Genomic DNA, 17,229 nt, shown 5'->3' on the forward strand with positions numbered 1-17,229 from the left:
CAGTGCGCTTGTTCGGTATGCAAGAGTGGCTGGGTTCGATTCCTGGTGGAGAGAAATGCCACTTTTTTCTTGTTCACCTCAGCATACTATCCAGGAAGCCTATAGATTTCATACAATGGCGATTAACTGAAGTTTTTCTTCTGCGGTTTTACGACTTCGAGAAGCGAATGTGATCCGGTCTTTCATTTAAAAAAGCCTATGTGCAGATTTTCATTACGATAGTCACAAAAAAAACTCAAGCATCTGTTTTTTTTACTTTAAAATATGGGAGAGAGTAGAACACGAAATACGCCTGAATCGGACATCACAAATACGTTAGCGCCACACATTCCAGCATGTACGGATTCGTCAAAAATTCTCCAGAAGAATGCTCAAGTGGTTCATGTAAAGTAAAGTAGTAGTCGTGTCGAGTGAAAACGTGAGTTTTGCGTTTGGAAATTTCGAAGAGCTTTTGCTGAAGAAGATAAGAAACAAGGGGCAAAAAAGGTGTAGACCGATTCTATTTATTTCTTTAGAACGGTGGTTTTCAACCTTTCAGAAGAAATTTCCTTGAAGCCCGAGGGCCGAGAAATCATATTCCGAGATATCTACATTCACACAATGGTGTCTTGATGTGGAAAATTTTCTTTATTCTGAGATTAATTTTTTTTAAAATCAAAAATGAATTTTTCTTAATTGAGATATTATTTTTCACCAGGTATGGATTTTTATCGATTCTTAAATTAATATTTTCCCCAAAAATATTCTTCTCAAATTTAGAGAATGTTTCCTTGAATTATTCTGTAAATATTCTTCAATAATTATGTTATGAATTTTCATGAATTGTGGATTTATTGTTTTTCGCCAATTCTTGAAATCTTTTAATATTTTAATAATCATGGAATTATTTCAGAAGAAATTTGAAATTATTTCCCATTAATTTTCACAATATTATATGTTTATACGAAAGTTATTTTTCATTGTGAACAATTTTCCCATTGATTCCGAACTTATTTTTCTCATTATTTTTGAAATGTTCGCTAAAATTGAATTGGAGAAGAGAGAGAGAGAGAGAGAGATTACTTCTCTCACCAATTCTTTCCTCGAAATTTTTTTGACTGAGTACCGTTTTCTAAATCACCTGACGGTACTGGTGCATTCGCAAAAAAAAAAAAAAAAGAAGCGTAAGGAAATAATTTAAACGCTCATATCTCAAGAAGTATTCAGAATATATCACGTGTTTTTGATGTCAGCGGGTAGATCTTGTCAGCAGAAATTCAATGATGCTATTCTGGTTTTGATGTCTTTTCCGTTCCAGGCACCAGGTAAGGGGTCCACTTTCGTAGCGAACTTAGTGTACGCTATATCTCGGGAAGTTACAACGCAAAAAGAAACCAATGATGTCGTATTAGATGCATTTTTAACACGAATTCAATGACACCATTCTGGTTTTGATATCGCAGGTCTGATTCGAGACTTCTCTCGGTCTTGGAATCAGATCCGAAGGTCCATATACGTAAGGACATTGTTTCTTCTCAGGGAGAGGGTTTGCAACGCAAATAGCCTCCATTTGTGTTGTCTGTTGTATATTTCAAAAGTAAATACGATAGTAAACATCTATTAAATAGGTATAATAAAATTGGCATAATGAAATTTTCCTTATGTCAGTACCTTTTCAAGGCACAAACTTATTCACGTTAAAACTTGCGGTCGTTTCTATGGCACAGTCTACCCCAATTTTTCAACATTTGTGCAGAATCTGTTACTATGTAAGCCTTTTCATCGGCGGACTACTGCAAAAAGCTTCGAGGGCCAAATGTGACCCACGGGCCATGTGTTGAAGACCCCGGCTTTACAAATTGAAAATTGTTGTATGAAAAACCTGTAATGACAAATGAAATTCTTATAAATGTGAGATAAAGGTAGAATCATTGAAACGCGATAACAAAAGTAATTATTACCTAATTATTTACCTAATTCTATAGTAGTTTATGATTAACTACATGGAACGAAAAATAAAGTGAAAATTTTGAGCTCCACATCCCCACTTACCATCATTCAACATGCTTTCTTTCCAACCATCAGCGGTGATTCCGGCTCTCCCAAATCGTGTCTTCAAATTTAGTGTCTAGCATTGTTAGCTCAACGTTATTCATACTGATAAGATCACAGGCAAAATATCCTCTCGCGTTAGACCCAAATTGATTGCGGAAAACTTATGGAACTTTCGCACTTTTGAATAAATTCGATAATGCTCATGGCACAACTAAGCGATTGCTTTCCCCCCAAGAGTCTATCAAGAACGCTTTCTAAAATTTACGTGGATTGAATCCGCAGCGTATATTTATTACTTTATCATGTGCAAGAACAAAGCTAAATAAATATGGTCGCTCTTATCGAACCAGAATCGATTCACCGTTTTCAAAATATTAGTTTCCGTGGAAGTATCTTCATTCGCAATCGATGAGTTCATTGCCATCAAATCGACCCTCTTTCGTTATTATTATGTTACTTTGAATTTGGGAGGATAGGGAATCTTTTCTGATGATCTATCTCATGGTATAGGTTATCTCGTGGAAACCTATAAGCAATGAGATGAGGGGAAAATTCATATTCTTCTTAACCTTGTTACGTTCACCGTTAACGTTACAGACAGAGGGAGTGAGCGCGGTCGGTTGGCTTTATTCATCCATCGCCCCCCAAAGTTATCTGCCATGAAACTAATCGCATGGAATAAGCTGGAAATTGAGGTTATCAATACGACATTTCGCTCGTTCGCAGTTAACCTAATGACTCGTTAGTCGCCGTTGAATTTTCCGCTCCCATGGAGTTTTCGGAAGCGAAAAACGAGGGGAAAAAAAGCCTCACGAACACACTTATCTGAGTTGGAAAACAGAATTTTTTTATCCAATTTTTTAAGTGGTTTTGCACGGAATCACTGGAATCTGTTCGACGATGAACCATATGTTCATGCTCGACGTAACACGGTAATCATACTTGACGTTCGAGTGGATCTTTACCTGGGTAAGAAAATTGTACTTGTGGAAATTCGATAATGAAAAATGAAAAAACTCAAGAGAGAGATACTTCCGAAATATTGATGAGATTATTCGAGTCGAGAAGATGGCATTTGGTGTCATCAAAATAAAAGATGACCAGAATTCCAGAAAACGTACACAATACCTCAAAGAAAAAAAACATTTTATATATTAATACGGAGATGAAATTTGAAATGAATTGTTGTTGGTTTCTGAATCGAACTGCTTTTCTTGCCATTGGGGCATATGCACTAACCAATTGTTCTTCGATCGCTGGTCAACGGACTAGTGTCGTTTCATGGTGATTTTCTACCGATTCGCAAAAAACTTCAAACATTCTATAGATCAGTGTTTCCTAACGTTGGCAATATCGCCCCCTGGTGGGCGATGGAATGGTTTAGGGGAGGGGCGATAGAAGCTACGAATTTAACATAGGATCTTCCTATGGGTTCACTGGAGGCGATAAGAGAAAACTTTTCTGATGAAGGGGGGCGATGGAATAAAAAGTTTGGGAATCTTTGTTATAGAGATGAATCACCCATAATCCACTATCGCTACATAGTTCCAAATGAAAAAAAATAATACAATAAAGATAAAATACTGAGTGTGCATCTCTGAATTTTTGTTTTTATTTCTGCTTTTGCCGCCAGTCGGTCTGTAAATTATTTTTTCTATTGATATATTCTTGGCGTATAAGCAAAATATTCCTCCTATTTATCAATTTTTAGTCAATCTGCAAATTTTTTTTAAAAAATTTCATTTTGGCAACAGAAAAAAAAAAATTGTTCCGCCTATTCACTTTTGTTGTTCCACAAAATATCTTTCCTATTTGTTAAACTTTTGCCAGTAGCAAATTACGATTTTCTTTCCCCACGCAATTTTTCACCTTTCTGCAAATTATTTCTGTCTTCCCCACCTCCCTTACCCATCTGTGAAACCAATGTACCACGGAGACAAAACTTTTTTCTCTAATAAGAGGCGCAGTCACTAAAGAGCACTGAGTAGAGACATAGTAGAGTGCCCCTCAACTTAGCGGTAAACCCCCACTCACCAACAGTAGGAAAATGTTTTCTCAGCCTAAAAGCCATCACTCAACTGTGCGTGTTATAAGGAAAGGAAAGTGCCTTTGATAATTGATTGGTGTGCTTGCTTGCATTGCCATAGGAGCAGAGGTCTATTTCCGACCGAGACGATAAACATCTTTCTGAAGTACATATTGGCATGAATATCATGCTTTTTTCTCCTTGATGTCATTGTGGGCTGAGGAAAAAAAACAATTTGTCTGCATACAACACGTTTTTCATGCACAGCGCAATGGGGATCTATGAAGGTTTCAAAAAGTAGTATTTTTCTTCTATTCCTTGCTAGAGTTCCTTAATACACTAGGCTGACTCATGCGCCATCTTTGAGCAAAAGTGTGATGTCAGTTTTATCGCGATATCAAGTTATTGTTTTTTCAACGATTTTCGAGATATCACTTGAAGCCGCATACCTCAGGGCCATATACCAACGGCTGTCTCATGATGCGTTGGAGTCAGTAACAGCTAACATCACGTGTGAGATCATTACCCTGCGGAACCGAGTGCGTCTGCTTTGCTACCTTGTGAATAAATTACGAAAGTTTGCATAATCGCGATAGTACCCATGTTGTTGAATTATTTGCAAAATTATATTTTCGATTACTTCCATTACTATCTCTTTACTTTCTTGCTTCATGCAGTCATTTGAACATTCAAAATAAGAAAATTTCTTCATTTGCTTATAAAACAAGTTCCACTAAGAATATTTCGCCGAGATACATTTCAGTTGAATCACGTATGTTAGTTGACTTGATTGATTAAAAGCCAACTCGAGGCAGATAATTTCAATTATCTTCTATGTGAACTTTCAAATAAATTTTAATTGCCTTATCTTTTCATTTTGAATGAGGAGTAGCTCTTTTAGGAAACTTGGACTCCGTTATTACCAATACAACTGCAGCATAAAATAATGGGAAGCAAATATAATGCATACTAACCGTTTATTCGATCAGGCCTCTTACATTTGTACCCTCATATTTTACAAAGCTCTTTGTCTTTAGGCCTCTGACTTGAATCCCAAGTTTGTTTGTCATCCGACAATTATTCTTGCACGTTGCAGTCACACAACAACTCATATCTGTTTATCACTGATTTACAAAGGGAAGGAAAGTAGTTATAAAAATATCACCCGTGCATACCAGTGACACTAAAAGAACACCATAAATGAGAGATTACTCACTTAAAAGAACTGTAAAAATGAGTAGATAAAATTTAAAATAATCCTTTTCAATATAGTACGTTTTGTGAGCTTATGTCATTTGTGGTGAAAAAGTAGCTGGGTCGTGACGTCACACAGCAGCTCCGAGACCATGCCCACTGAGCCAGCAACACCACCTACAGAAGAAGGCACGAAGCTTGTGAGATCACTGAGGGAGGCCACATTTCTCGTATTGTCATCAGATATACTGCAAAAAAAGGTAATGATATCGCATGCATCGACCTGATATATCCAATGGCAATAGGCGAAATGGCCTTCTTGAATGACGTCACGAGATTCGTGTGGAGACGTGGTGTTGAGCCAAGGCGGCCAGCGCAAGATCAAAAAGAGGAAACAGTCTTTATTATATAGCCCTGGACATACCTGTTCTATGCTCAAAGATGGATAGCGAGTCCGCTCAGCTTTAAAGGTTCCTTAGTATTTGCTATGTATTCAAATAATCTGGACTTACAAGCAGCTGCAGCAGCATATATTTCGAAACTGCGAAAATGTAGATCGGTCGAGCTAAACTTCCTGCTATATGGCAGTTCGTGCATATGAGAGTAATATCTTCTGTTTTATTTTCTGGATCACTTCATAGGAAAAGCGTGCGGTTCTAACATAAGAAACCTTTCCGGTTTTAAAGGAAGATTTATGGTCTCCTGGTCTCGGATTTTCGAGTCGGATGTTCAGGAACGACACAGACCAATGACATTCCTCACTTTTTGAGGTATATATAGCCTTCTATTTATTTCTCCAACTTTTCCATTCCAAATTTTATTTCAATTTTAGTTTTATTTCTTTTCTTCGTTTGATGGGCGGAGAAATTTCGAAATGGAATCGAATGTTTTTCGAGAACTTCTCGGAAGAAAGGAAACCGTTCTTTCGATCTGAAATTCCGTTGAAAGGAATATAATGATTGAATATTGGTTTTTTTTTTTGGTCTCGTGGGTGAGGCGATGTGAGAATTCCGGTCCTTGATGAGCAATATAATACCAAGCATTTCGAATACCCACAAAGAATATTTGCTATTTTAAACTCGAGTAAAATCGAGATCTATATGATACATATCGTAGGTAAACTCTCTCTCTCCCACTTTCAAAATCTTCAAAGAAACCGTTTATACAATATTTTTTCCTAACACTGATTTATAGTGAGTTTGATTCTTAGACGTATGTTAATTTTGGACGAATTATAACTATCGCAAACTAGAGAGAATTGGGTAGATATTTTGGATATTTGTTTTTGCATTGGCACCTACAAAAGTAGAATTCGGATTTTTGGCCTCAGGATAGACTGGGCAACAACTTTCTAATTGGGAGGGGGGTGGGTGGGTTTAGCAGAAAGGGACTGCATAGAAAGTTAATGTTTCAATTTTTTAAGCGTACGATCCCTCAAAATATTACGTTATTTAAAGAAATCACGTGTCATTTGAAATTTTTTTGTAATTGGAAAGGGCTTTGAAGGAAAAATTTGACATTAAAATTCTAAAGTCAATGGTTACAGAGATGGTCCTGCGGACAAACAATTTAAATCTCCCTGTATATATACTCTTTTATTACTAAAAATACCGATCCTTCCTTTACAAATTAGGGTAGAAAGAGGGGGTGAAAAATTCTACCAAAACGGTAGCGTCAGACAGGCAAATGATTAACGATTGGCCGTACTAACTGGTAGATGGTGAAGGAGGTGCATATACAGTATACATGTGTATGCAAACGGGGTTGTAAATAAGTATACGGCCCGAGCTTAGTATCCACTCGGGCAATCTTTATCTCTCCTCATCATGAACGTTGGCGATAAATTCTCTCCTCGGAAGTGTCATAAGCAAACCATCTGAGACAGAGAGATCGCGCAATGTTATTATTACGATTGTTCCGTTATCATTTTGTGGAGCTGGGGGAAGGGGGTTGGAGCAAAGAGTTGGAATTTACTGCCACGATGACAACGATGATCTACTAACCGTTTATGAACCTCAATTCAACTAGAGAAGACCAATTCCCATTTGTTACGTCGGTCGAAAGATAGAGAAAGATAGATAGAGAGAGAGAGAGAGAGACCCTTTCGTAACAAAGCCGTTCACACGCATATATATATATAGAGACCCCCTAACTAGATGAGAAGCGCGAAACACACATCAATTTCAACTAATGTCTTCCGGAAACATTAATTCAAAAGACTCACCGCACACACACACAAACTTAGCCGAGTCTTGCGTTGAATAAAATTATCGAATATATCCTTCATCTGCTCGCGTTAATTAATCATTTCCGGCAAAGGTTGATTATTGGATGCATGCATGCTCTAGTAATACTTACGTGGACGAAGGAAATCTTTGGATCTGGGCATTCTTTCGTATCTACGTTGCATAATACATATATCAAAATGCTGTATCGTGTCTATATTGTTGCGAAACTATCAAAAAGCTATGCTATACCACTTTCCCCTTGGGAAAATAAAGTTATCTCGTCCTAATACATTTGAAAGAAATGTCTACAGAAATCCCTTGTTTAAATATTTTTGAATGAAGTTGTGGGGGGGGGGGGTGAATCGCAGACAAATTTCTGATATTAGAAAATCACAGATTTGTCTGTATTGGGTGATAGTGATGGGAACCGAGAGACACTAAGGCTCTGTCACATTAGGTGATATAAGCGCTCCGGGAAATCTAACAATTTATTGTAGTTGCATGCTCCGAAAATGCAGGGTAGATGCATAGCACATTCATGCACATATCCAGTAAGCAAGTGTACAAAATTGACAATCGCAAAAATGATGGTAGAGGTAAATATATTACGTATATAAGTCATATAAATATTCATAATCGAGAATATGTCTTTTCATAATAGATATATTTTTATCAGCTATTCAGGGATTTTCATTGACTTTATTTTTTACCTGTTTATACGTGCCATCCATTGTATTTTTCCCCTTTGGTGCGTTTCTTGAGTGTAATCGTTTTATTGTTTTACTGATATTACTGCTTTTTCCTACGAGCGATATTATATTGAATTGAAATTACTTACAGGTTTTTTAAATTTATAATTTTATCATATATTGAATTTCATTTGTATGTACATGTGTGTTTTATTGGTTGTTATGCATTCGGGTATTTCTTTTAAAACCCATTTATTAGCGTCATCTTTTATAGATTTTCCTCTCTACATATGTTCGTCTACAAATACTAATTTAGTATTTTTACTGATATCCCTGCTTTTTCTTCAAATTTTTATTGATTGTTTGTATTGTAAACCTAGTGAAGTCAGAGCCCGTTGGTCTTTCACAGGTTTGTATACTAAATAAATAAATAGAAATGTTTTTCGTGATGAATTTGGTTTCATTCGCAATCTGCAATTGGTAACTGAATCAATCTGCAGTAGGGTTGCTCCACACAATCGCTGTACCACGTCGTGATTCATTCCACTAACTCACAAGTAGGACTCGGCTATTACTACCAGTCTGTATTGGATGAAAATTTAAATGTGATTTAGTCATCTATTTCACAATTGGCTTTTCTTCTTGCTCTTTCATTCAAGTCGGTAAATTTTTTCTTCCCTTCTGGAAAGAACAGGAGAAAACGGTTTCTGACGAGCGCTACATCCCCACTGCACAGGTGCAAAGGCAAATATTGTCAATAGGTGATGTAGTCTGGATAAGGTCTCGGTATGTTATCATTTTTGGCAGGTGACCCTCTTATCGGCATTGAAAAGATATCTCATCTCGCCTTCTCAACCCTTTGGCTGCGAAAATAGTCGGAGATGCTTCTCACAAAAAAATCTTTCTTTTTCAGTTTTCTTTTGTGAAAAATAAATGGAAATCGGATTTTTGGTAGATCGAATAGAATCGACAAAAATTCAGTACAGGCAAACCTTTCAGATAATAGGAAAATCATGGAAATTGAGCATATAATTTCAACCGCTAGGAGATGCGTCAGGCCCGCATCTCCTAGAGATAGAAGGCCTCCGCACGCTGCTCGTGATGTCAGCAAGTAGTCCATCTTCAATCAGAATATTTAGAGAAAAAAGTTCCGCTGAACTTGACAATATCATCGTTTTGCGGAGAAGAAACGACCTGGCTCAGTATTGGCGATTTCTATGCCCCACATCGAATCACCATGCGGTATTTGTGGGCCAACCAGGAAGATTCTACGCCAAAATAAGAAAAAACGACGTAGGATTCTATGGTTAAAAATGCGGCAAAGTTGCTAGGTAGTCTTAATGACGTTACAGATGAACTTGGCAACCCGTGCGGAGGTCGTCTTCTATCTCTAAGAGGCGTTGGTCAGGCCCGTGATACACTTGTGAGTAAGTAACACAAAAGTATTCCACTTTCAAGCATATGCAACCAATAAGATTATCGGTAACATTTGGACGAATGTTTCCAATCACCTCATTCGTTGCACATGCTCGAAAGTGGCATGTTTCGTGCTACTTAGTGAAATGTGTATCACAAACCACATTTCAATAATTTCATCTAAAAAAATGAACTCAAATCATCAGATTATGATCGAACAGGCAATTAAGGTCATCGTCCAAAATCGGTAAAACTATGAAAGCAGTTCAAGGGTCGAAATAATGTATAACAGCTCCATTGTGTGTGTGCGCTTTTTTTTGAATGATGGGGAGATGTGAGCCGTGTGTGGGGTGAAAGCATTTTATTTCTATGCTCAGATGGAACATGTTATAAGTCGTTGTCTTTTTTAAATTTCACGATGGCGAATTTGTAAATAATATTTTTCTAACCTGTAGTACTGTGACTTTTATGACTTATTACAATTTGCCTCTGTTGTTTTCTCTTGATAAAGATTAAATTTCGCCACTTCCAAAAACTTTAAAGGAAAAGACTCAGGAATGCGAGCAACTTAATTTTTTGGGCAAAGTGACTCATAACATTTTGGTATCTGAGCACATATTTTAGTAATGACAAGGCCACAGATATTTTGTCAAACCTATTTCTTAATGGTATAAAAGTGGCGTAAAATAGCGGCTAAAGTACTTCGCCAACTGGTGAGATAAGCTTACTGAGGTATTCGACTAATTCTTGCGAATATTAAATCTCAATATCAATATATTTCCTCTTCCCAACAAGCACTGTTAAGATTCGAATTACAGCTGTTAAAATCAATACATCATAGCTGTTTTAGTTGTTTTAGTAAATTTATGCATTGATGTTCTGAAAGCAATTATGATAATTTTTCTGATAAAGAGTGAACCAAATATCTCTGACGTGTTCAATAAATAAATAAAAAAATAAAAATAAACAAATAGTAATGAAATCAGATTGTTTTCGGGAAAATAGACAAATAAAAACCACCCACACGTACATTTTCTTCATTAAAAATCAGTGGATTTAATGGACGCCACGTCATTAGATTGTCAACAATTGTAAATGGACATCAGTTGTGTTACTTTTGAAGGAACTAAAAAAATCATAATTAAGACAATGTAGAAAACAACCATTATATTTAATATTCGGTTTTGAAATGCTATTAAAAACTGAAGGGAAAAAAATGATAAGGTAACATAAAATAGAAAAAATTAAGTCCTTAGCGATTTCCGATTTGATTACTTTAAAAGACTTGGTTTGATTGTGGAAAAAGGTTACGGAAAAGACGATACTTAAGTAGTAATGAAGTATTAAATATGAATATTAAATCGAGTATCAATTTTACGTTTGATAACATCAGTACTATTTAATTGATTTATTACAAGTCTCGTGGGTTTGTTATCATTGGAATACAGAGGAAAAAAATATGTTGTATATTCAATTCCTTTTCTCGCAATGATTGTGATTTCAGTGAGTAGAATAAGGATCAATTATGATGAATTCGGAGTATTTATACAATGTATTTTTATTATAATCATCACACAGATGCTTATGTTACGGTAGATGCGATAAATCCGGTTATTATGCATAATAGTCGTGTGGATTGAAAGAATAATATCCAAGGTAATTATTAATAATATCCAAGGTAATTATTAATAATATCCAAGGTAATTATTAATAATATCCAAGGTAATTATTAATAATATCCAAGGTAATTATTAATAATATCCAAGTGTTTTCCAGCGTCTATGATGAACCCAAGCATCGTTGGTAAATTTTATAATTACTAAAGAAATTATCACTTTTACCGGTGGTTTTGTGCATAATACGCAAGCGTCGCGTCGTTGGTAAACATCATAAATCATACTATAAATAGTAATTCATACATTGCATTGTATCATTATATCGGCGTACAATCATAATTATTGTTATCATTGTATTAGGGCCTGACTATATACACCCCGCATACTAGTCTCATTTAAAATTTTTTTCATGTTTACCAAATTCACAAATTACACAAGGTCATTATGCATAATCACAACAACATAAATAAATTTCAAAGATAACTAACAAAATAAATTCAACATAAAAGTAATCTAACTTCAACATAAATAAATTTCAAAGATTTATCAACTTTACCAACGACAGTTCGTTATTATGCATAATCGTCGGTCAGTGACAAGTGATAAAGTTCTTAGTAATTACCAAATTCACCAACAAGCGACGCTTTTGTATTACGCATATTCACCGATAAAAGTAAAAAAATTATCAAACTTACCAAGACGATTATTGAGTATGAATATTAACAGGTTATTATGCATACTTATGAATCGTCTAAGGAACTAGTTATTTTGTATAATAACAGGTTTATTATACTCTATTATTACCGTAACACACTTTCAAAACATTTTTTTTTCGGAGTTTTCAGTACTTCACCTCTTCTCTGCAGTCAGTAAGCGTTCCACGGTATATTTGTATAATTTTTAATGTATATTTTTTTCAAGACCTAAGGTTCACATGTGTATACCTACGTTAAATGATCATATTAAAGATATATTAATAAATAACTAAATAAATAAATTAGCTTTTGTATTTTTAAAGGGCATTTTAACTACAATAAACACAAACCAATAAAAAATACTTTAATAGTCAGTTTTGGCTCTGATGTGAAGAAATTACATTGGTGAAAAAAAGGTTGAAGAACTAACGGAAAACCACAGCATTTTCAAAACCTGAGGGTATTCATTTATGAAAATTTTAGAGTGATAATTACATGCATAACTAAATACTAATTTGCGGTGGAAAAGAAATGGTAAGAGCTGCAGTGCTTTCAGCACAACAGTGTTGAAATAATAGTGAAGGTCAGGTTTTGCAAAAAGCATAAGTAAACGCATGTAAAGGGACGCTCCAGTAAGAAATTTGCATTTTTTCTAGTGTTAGCGTAACAGTCGACACTGTGTTGATCAGTCCTGCAGAGTGCGAAATCGATTTTTTTCGTGATAATTACAAAAAGATCATTATAAAGTCAAAAGGCTGAAATACGGGGGCGTTTCACTTAAAGGATCCCCCTAATTTTGAAATGAAATGACTTGGCAACACTGAGATGGGAACGAGATGAGTGGTACGTTTGATGGGCCAGCCTGGAATTTTATACACACGGGTTATAAAAATTGTTAACAATTTCAACTAATGTATGACGCCACGAGTTGTTTCACGACTTATTTCTGCGGCGTTTGAGAATTATCCCTTACGCTGTTTCATCTTCAATAGTTAATCTGTGAGGTATCCATTGGAGGATGGCTTTAAACTCAACTCTAAACTTGTGCTATGTCACTTCCAGGAAAGGATTTCGATTTCATCGTCATGTGATTTGACCATGTTTGCAAAGGACGATTTCACCCACGAGTTAAAGGAAATTGCACTGAGCTTGTGGCGTCATCTATAAGCCAAAGCTGTAACTATTTCAACAAACAGGCGTAATTCCCAAACAAGTTGAAATTCCAGGTCGACATATTAAACGAACTGTTTGTTTTATCTTACCATCTATGACTTTTTCAAGATATGCTATTTCCAATTCATATGTCAAAGTTAAGGAGTCCTAAAGCACCTTGTACTTGCTCTGAGAGGAAACGGGATGTCTGGTGAAGAAATTTCGAGAAGAATTAAAAAATTTAAAACTGTCATTTACGATTTCATAAGTGGGCTGAGGAAATATTTACTGAAAAGTCACGCGGGTAGACCTTCTTCTCATTTGAAATGAGCTATTACATCCAAATTAAAACAAAGTCCTTTGGTCCAATTCAGAAAGGATGCAGCTTATCCTGAATAAGTCGAATCGTATTCATAATGTATGAAAATTCGTAATTTATAAAAAAAAAGTAGTATGCAAAACTGAACTGTCTCATGTAATCCAGTGTAGTCAAGATATCTGACTCTCCACCGCCCAAAGACCCAGGTTTGATTCCTCCGCATGAGAACACAAATCACATGCTACCTCACTCCTTGAAAGTTGAACCAATTTTTATACAATTTACGTATCATATTTACAGTTCATGTTTCTCAATAATGTAATGAAAATTATCCATATATTGTTTTGTTTCTCTAAATTAGTTCCAAACCTGTGTATTTACTGTGTACTTTCTGTATGCAACATCAATTAAACGAAATGTTTCGCAGACTGGCAGGAAATTCACACGGACAGGTACCGATCGGTGGGAATTTATTTATTTATTTTTTTAGTTTCTCTCATTAATTAATTTATATTACTCAAGTAAACCCTGTACAAGACCTGTTCAATGCCCTTATTTTCAAAAATATTAAGGACCCATGCACGTTTTTTCTCTTCATTATCTCTATAATAAATCAAGAAAGTAATAATGATTGAGTAATCATCGAGAGAGAGCAAGTTTTTCTAACAAAGAGGGATTTTGCTGTGCTTTTGACACAAAATAAGTTCAAATTTTTGTCGGTAGAGGGTGCTGCTGCATGAAATGATATCACTGGTCATATGCAAATCTGAGACCTATAAAGATGTACGATGAATAGCTCATCTCCCAATTTTGCTGTTACTGGCGATTTATATAAGGCTTTTTATTGTGATGTCGGCAGTGGTGGATAAAGCACAATTGGTGAATTTAATTTACTTCAGCCACGAATTTCCAGCTAAAGCTTTACGAACGTTTCGGACACAGAAGGGATTGAAGAAAAGTTCAGGTGCCGGACTAGTTTACCTCGCACTCTAACGGAAAAAATAAACTTAATTTATTTTTTGTACAAAAAAAAAAAAAAAAAAAATGCCCTTCGCGAGGAGATCTTTTTTTCGCACAAATCGCATTCAAACTTTTCAACTATTTACGAATTTATGGGACACCCTGTACACACGAGCATAGTGATTGTTTTGAGTGTGATTTTCGAAATATGCTGTTAAAGCTCAAAAAAATATCTCGTGAGTGTAACCGAAGCTGCATTACATGATTCTGGCTTCGAAGCGATGGGAACGTTATTGAATGCGATAGTCGATGCAAGCAATGGAAGCCTTAATATCGGATTGTCGATACGGTCTGTGCTTCTTTTGCAAGATCAGAAAATAAGTGGTCATAGGCTAGATAGAGAAAGAGAGAAGGATAAAAAGGAACTTTGTCAGGAACAGCCCTAAGGGGTGTTTCTTTCCGTCCGATAACGTAGACCCAACTATTAATTGCTATTTCCTCAACGCACAATGGGAAGCACTCGGAATGTTCCCGTACATTTCATTTGTGACCAGTAGGTCTGTCCTCTCTTCTTCTCGGTTATTCTTTTGTTGACCAGGGACACAAAGAAGGTGGTAAGAAGTTTTTTCTTTTTCCCATTCTCTTGAATTGGGAGGAGAACCGAGGTGAATAGGGACCCTCCTTTTCCTGTATTCTCCCTGAAGCGTCGTGTTATTCAGCGAGACCTCTTGGCAGTGTTCTTGACCGTGACTAGGAATAACCAGAAAAAAAGGTGTTCACACTCTCTTAATTATCTGGCGATAACATCAGATTTGCGATGTTAGGATTAGATTCCTTCATTTATTCGTTAACGTACATGTGTATGAACATTCTATAGCCCTGAAACATGATTTGATACATGGAAAGATAGACCCCCCATTTCATTCTAAATTTACAGGCTTTTTTTAAAAAAATACTCTTTTGAAATATTTCAGAAATATTCCAAGTTTTTCACTGTGGATAATTTTACCAGCGTTGATTGTTAATCATATTGTTTCAAGGAACTGAATCAGGTTCAAGAGTTTTTTTGTTTTTCTTTTAAAGAACATTTATTGCCGCTTTTTTTCCCCATTTAACCCTTTCACTAGTGAATACTACTAGTACTAAACCAGACATGAACCTCGTCCATATTCCTCTGCGGAACTTCTAACAAGTTGGTACATGTTGGAATGTGTGTGTATGTACAGTAGAACTTCCGTGAAGTTTGCTTCTGTGTAATGCTTGGTATGTCTAGTGTGTTGCCATCTATAATCAATTTTTTAAACTATGAGTTTTTCAATTCATAGTGAGTGAAGTGTAACGAATGAATAGCGACTGCCTAAATTCGAGGTATTTTTCTAAAGATATTTTGCATAAGCGAATGTGGTTTTGGTTTGGATATGGTATAAAATTAAAAAGAAAATGCTATTTTTGATGAATATTTTAACAAAAAAAACATTTTATTGCCAATTTTATATGTAAAATTGACATATCATCATCATCAAACATTTTCAGTCCATTGCTGGATTTCAAGGTCTCCTCTAAATTTTTTTTCATTTCGCTTTGTCTGATGCTTAAGCCTTCCAGTTAACTCCAACCACTTTTTTGATCTCGTCTCTACATATCTCCAATACTAATAGTAATTCTATTGAAATAGTAATTCAATAGTAATAGCTAGACATTTGCTCTAAAAACTACTCCTTGTATCAACGTATTCTTCAACATGGATTATTGTTATGACATTGTTCTGTGCGATGCACAGAAGAAGTGCTCTTGAATGACACGAATTTTTTTTTTTCACATATGGTTGTTTACGTGATGAAATACACATTTTTTCATCAAAAAAAAAACTTGACATTCTCAAAATCACGTAAATCAAAAAGTTTCGAACATATCGATTAGTTTTTAGTAAAACGCATTGAAAAGTATCAGATAGATATTTTGAAAAAAAAAAAATTTTTCGTGAAAGAAGAAAATAAAAAGCACAAAAACCATCAAAGGATTTCAATTTTGGACTGAGAGCACTAAATTCCTTTTACCTAAGTGGCATAAGCTTGCTGCTAGTTCTTGTAGGGATGAAAATGAAACAGTTTTGGATTCTAGAATAATCACGCTTTCAACAGAACGCAAAACACAATTTCAATGTTTTTTTCCGAAGATCGTCATTTCAGAGCAAGCAGTTGTCTCAAAGTACCACTAATATTTTAACCTCCTCCCCACACCCGTAATTTTCTTTACATATGTTGTTTGGTGTTGGCATGTTGCGTTATGAAGGCTGTATAACTAACCACTTTACAATTCAAGGACGATGTCACTCTTCACTATCCATACGACGGTTTTCACCAGCTGGTTGATGCGAGCATGAATTTAGGAAATAATTTACTTCTCCCTGCATCTTCGCATATGGCGGCTGTTGAAAACCTTCGCACTTTACTGCCACATCAGGTGGCAGCTCAAGTGTGGGGGAAACTAGTTTTTCAAGTATGTTAACTAATAAAATTCAGTTAGATGTTCCGCCGTTGTAAAAGGGTTAATTGTCCCACCGTTGCCACAGTGGCGGTGTGCTGAAAATGGTTTTCTGTGGTTCCCAACTGCGAGGCGTAAATGCGAGTCGATCTCCCACATAACACGCATTAACACAGAAACAAACTGCACGCCAGGTTTACTACCCGTTAAAGCTCACCCTCAGATACGGTCTCACGCACCATTTTCATCGTCCGTTGCATTGTCCTAAAACCATCTCTGTAACCGATAATTGCAATTTTGGTTCAAATTGTGCTTACTAGATGGCGAAACAAGTTTAATATTTGATCTGCTTTTTGGCTACATTTCAATGAAATTTTGGCAGAAGTTTATTAATGTTTGACAATTCTGATGTGAGT

This window comes from Pholcus phalangioides, unplaced genomic scaffold, assembly GCF_987345545.1.
Source record: "Pholcus phalangioides strain wild (caught in Gottingen) unplaced genomic scaffold, Ppha-v1.0 ptg000015l_1, whole genome shotgun sequence".
Lineage (NCBI taxonomy): Eukaryota > Metazoa > Arthropoda > Arachnida > Araneae > Pholcidae > Pholcus > Pholcus phalangioides.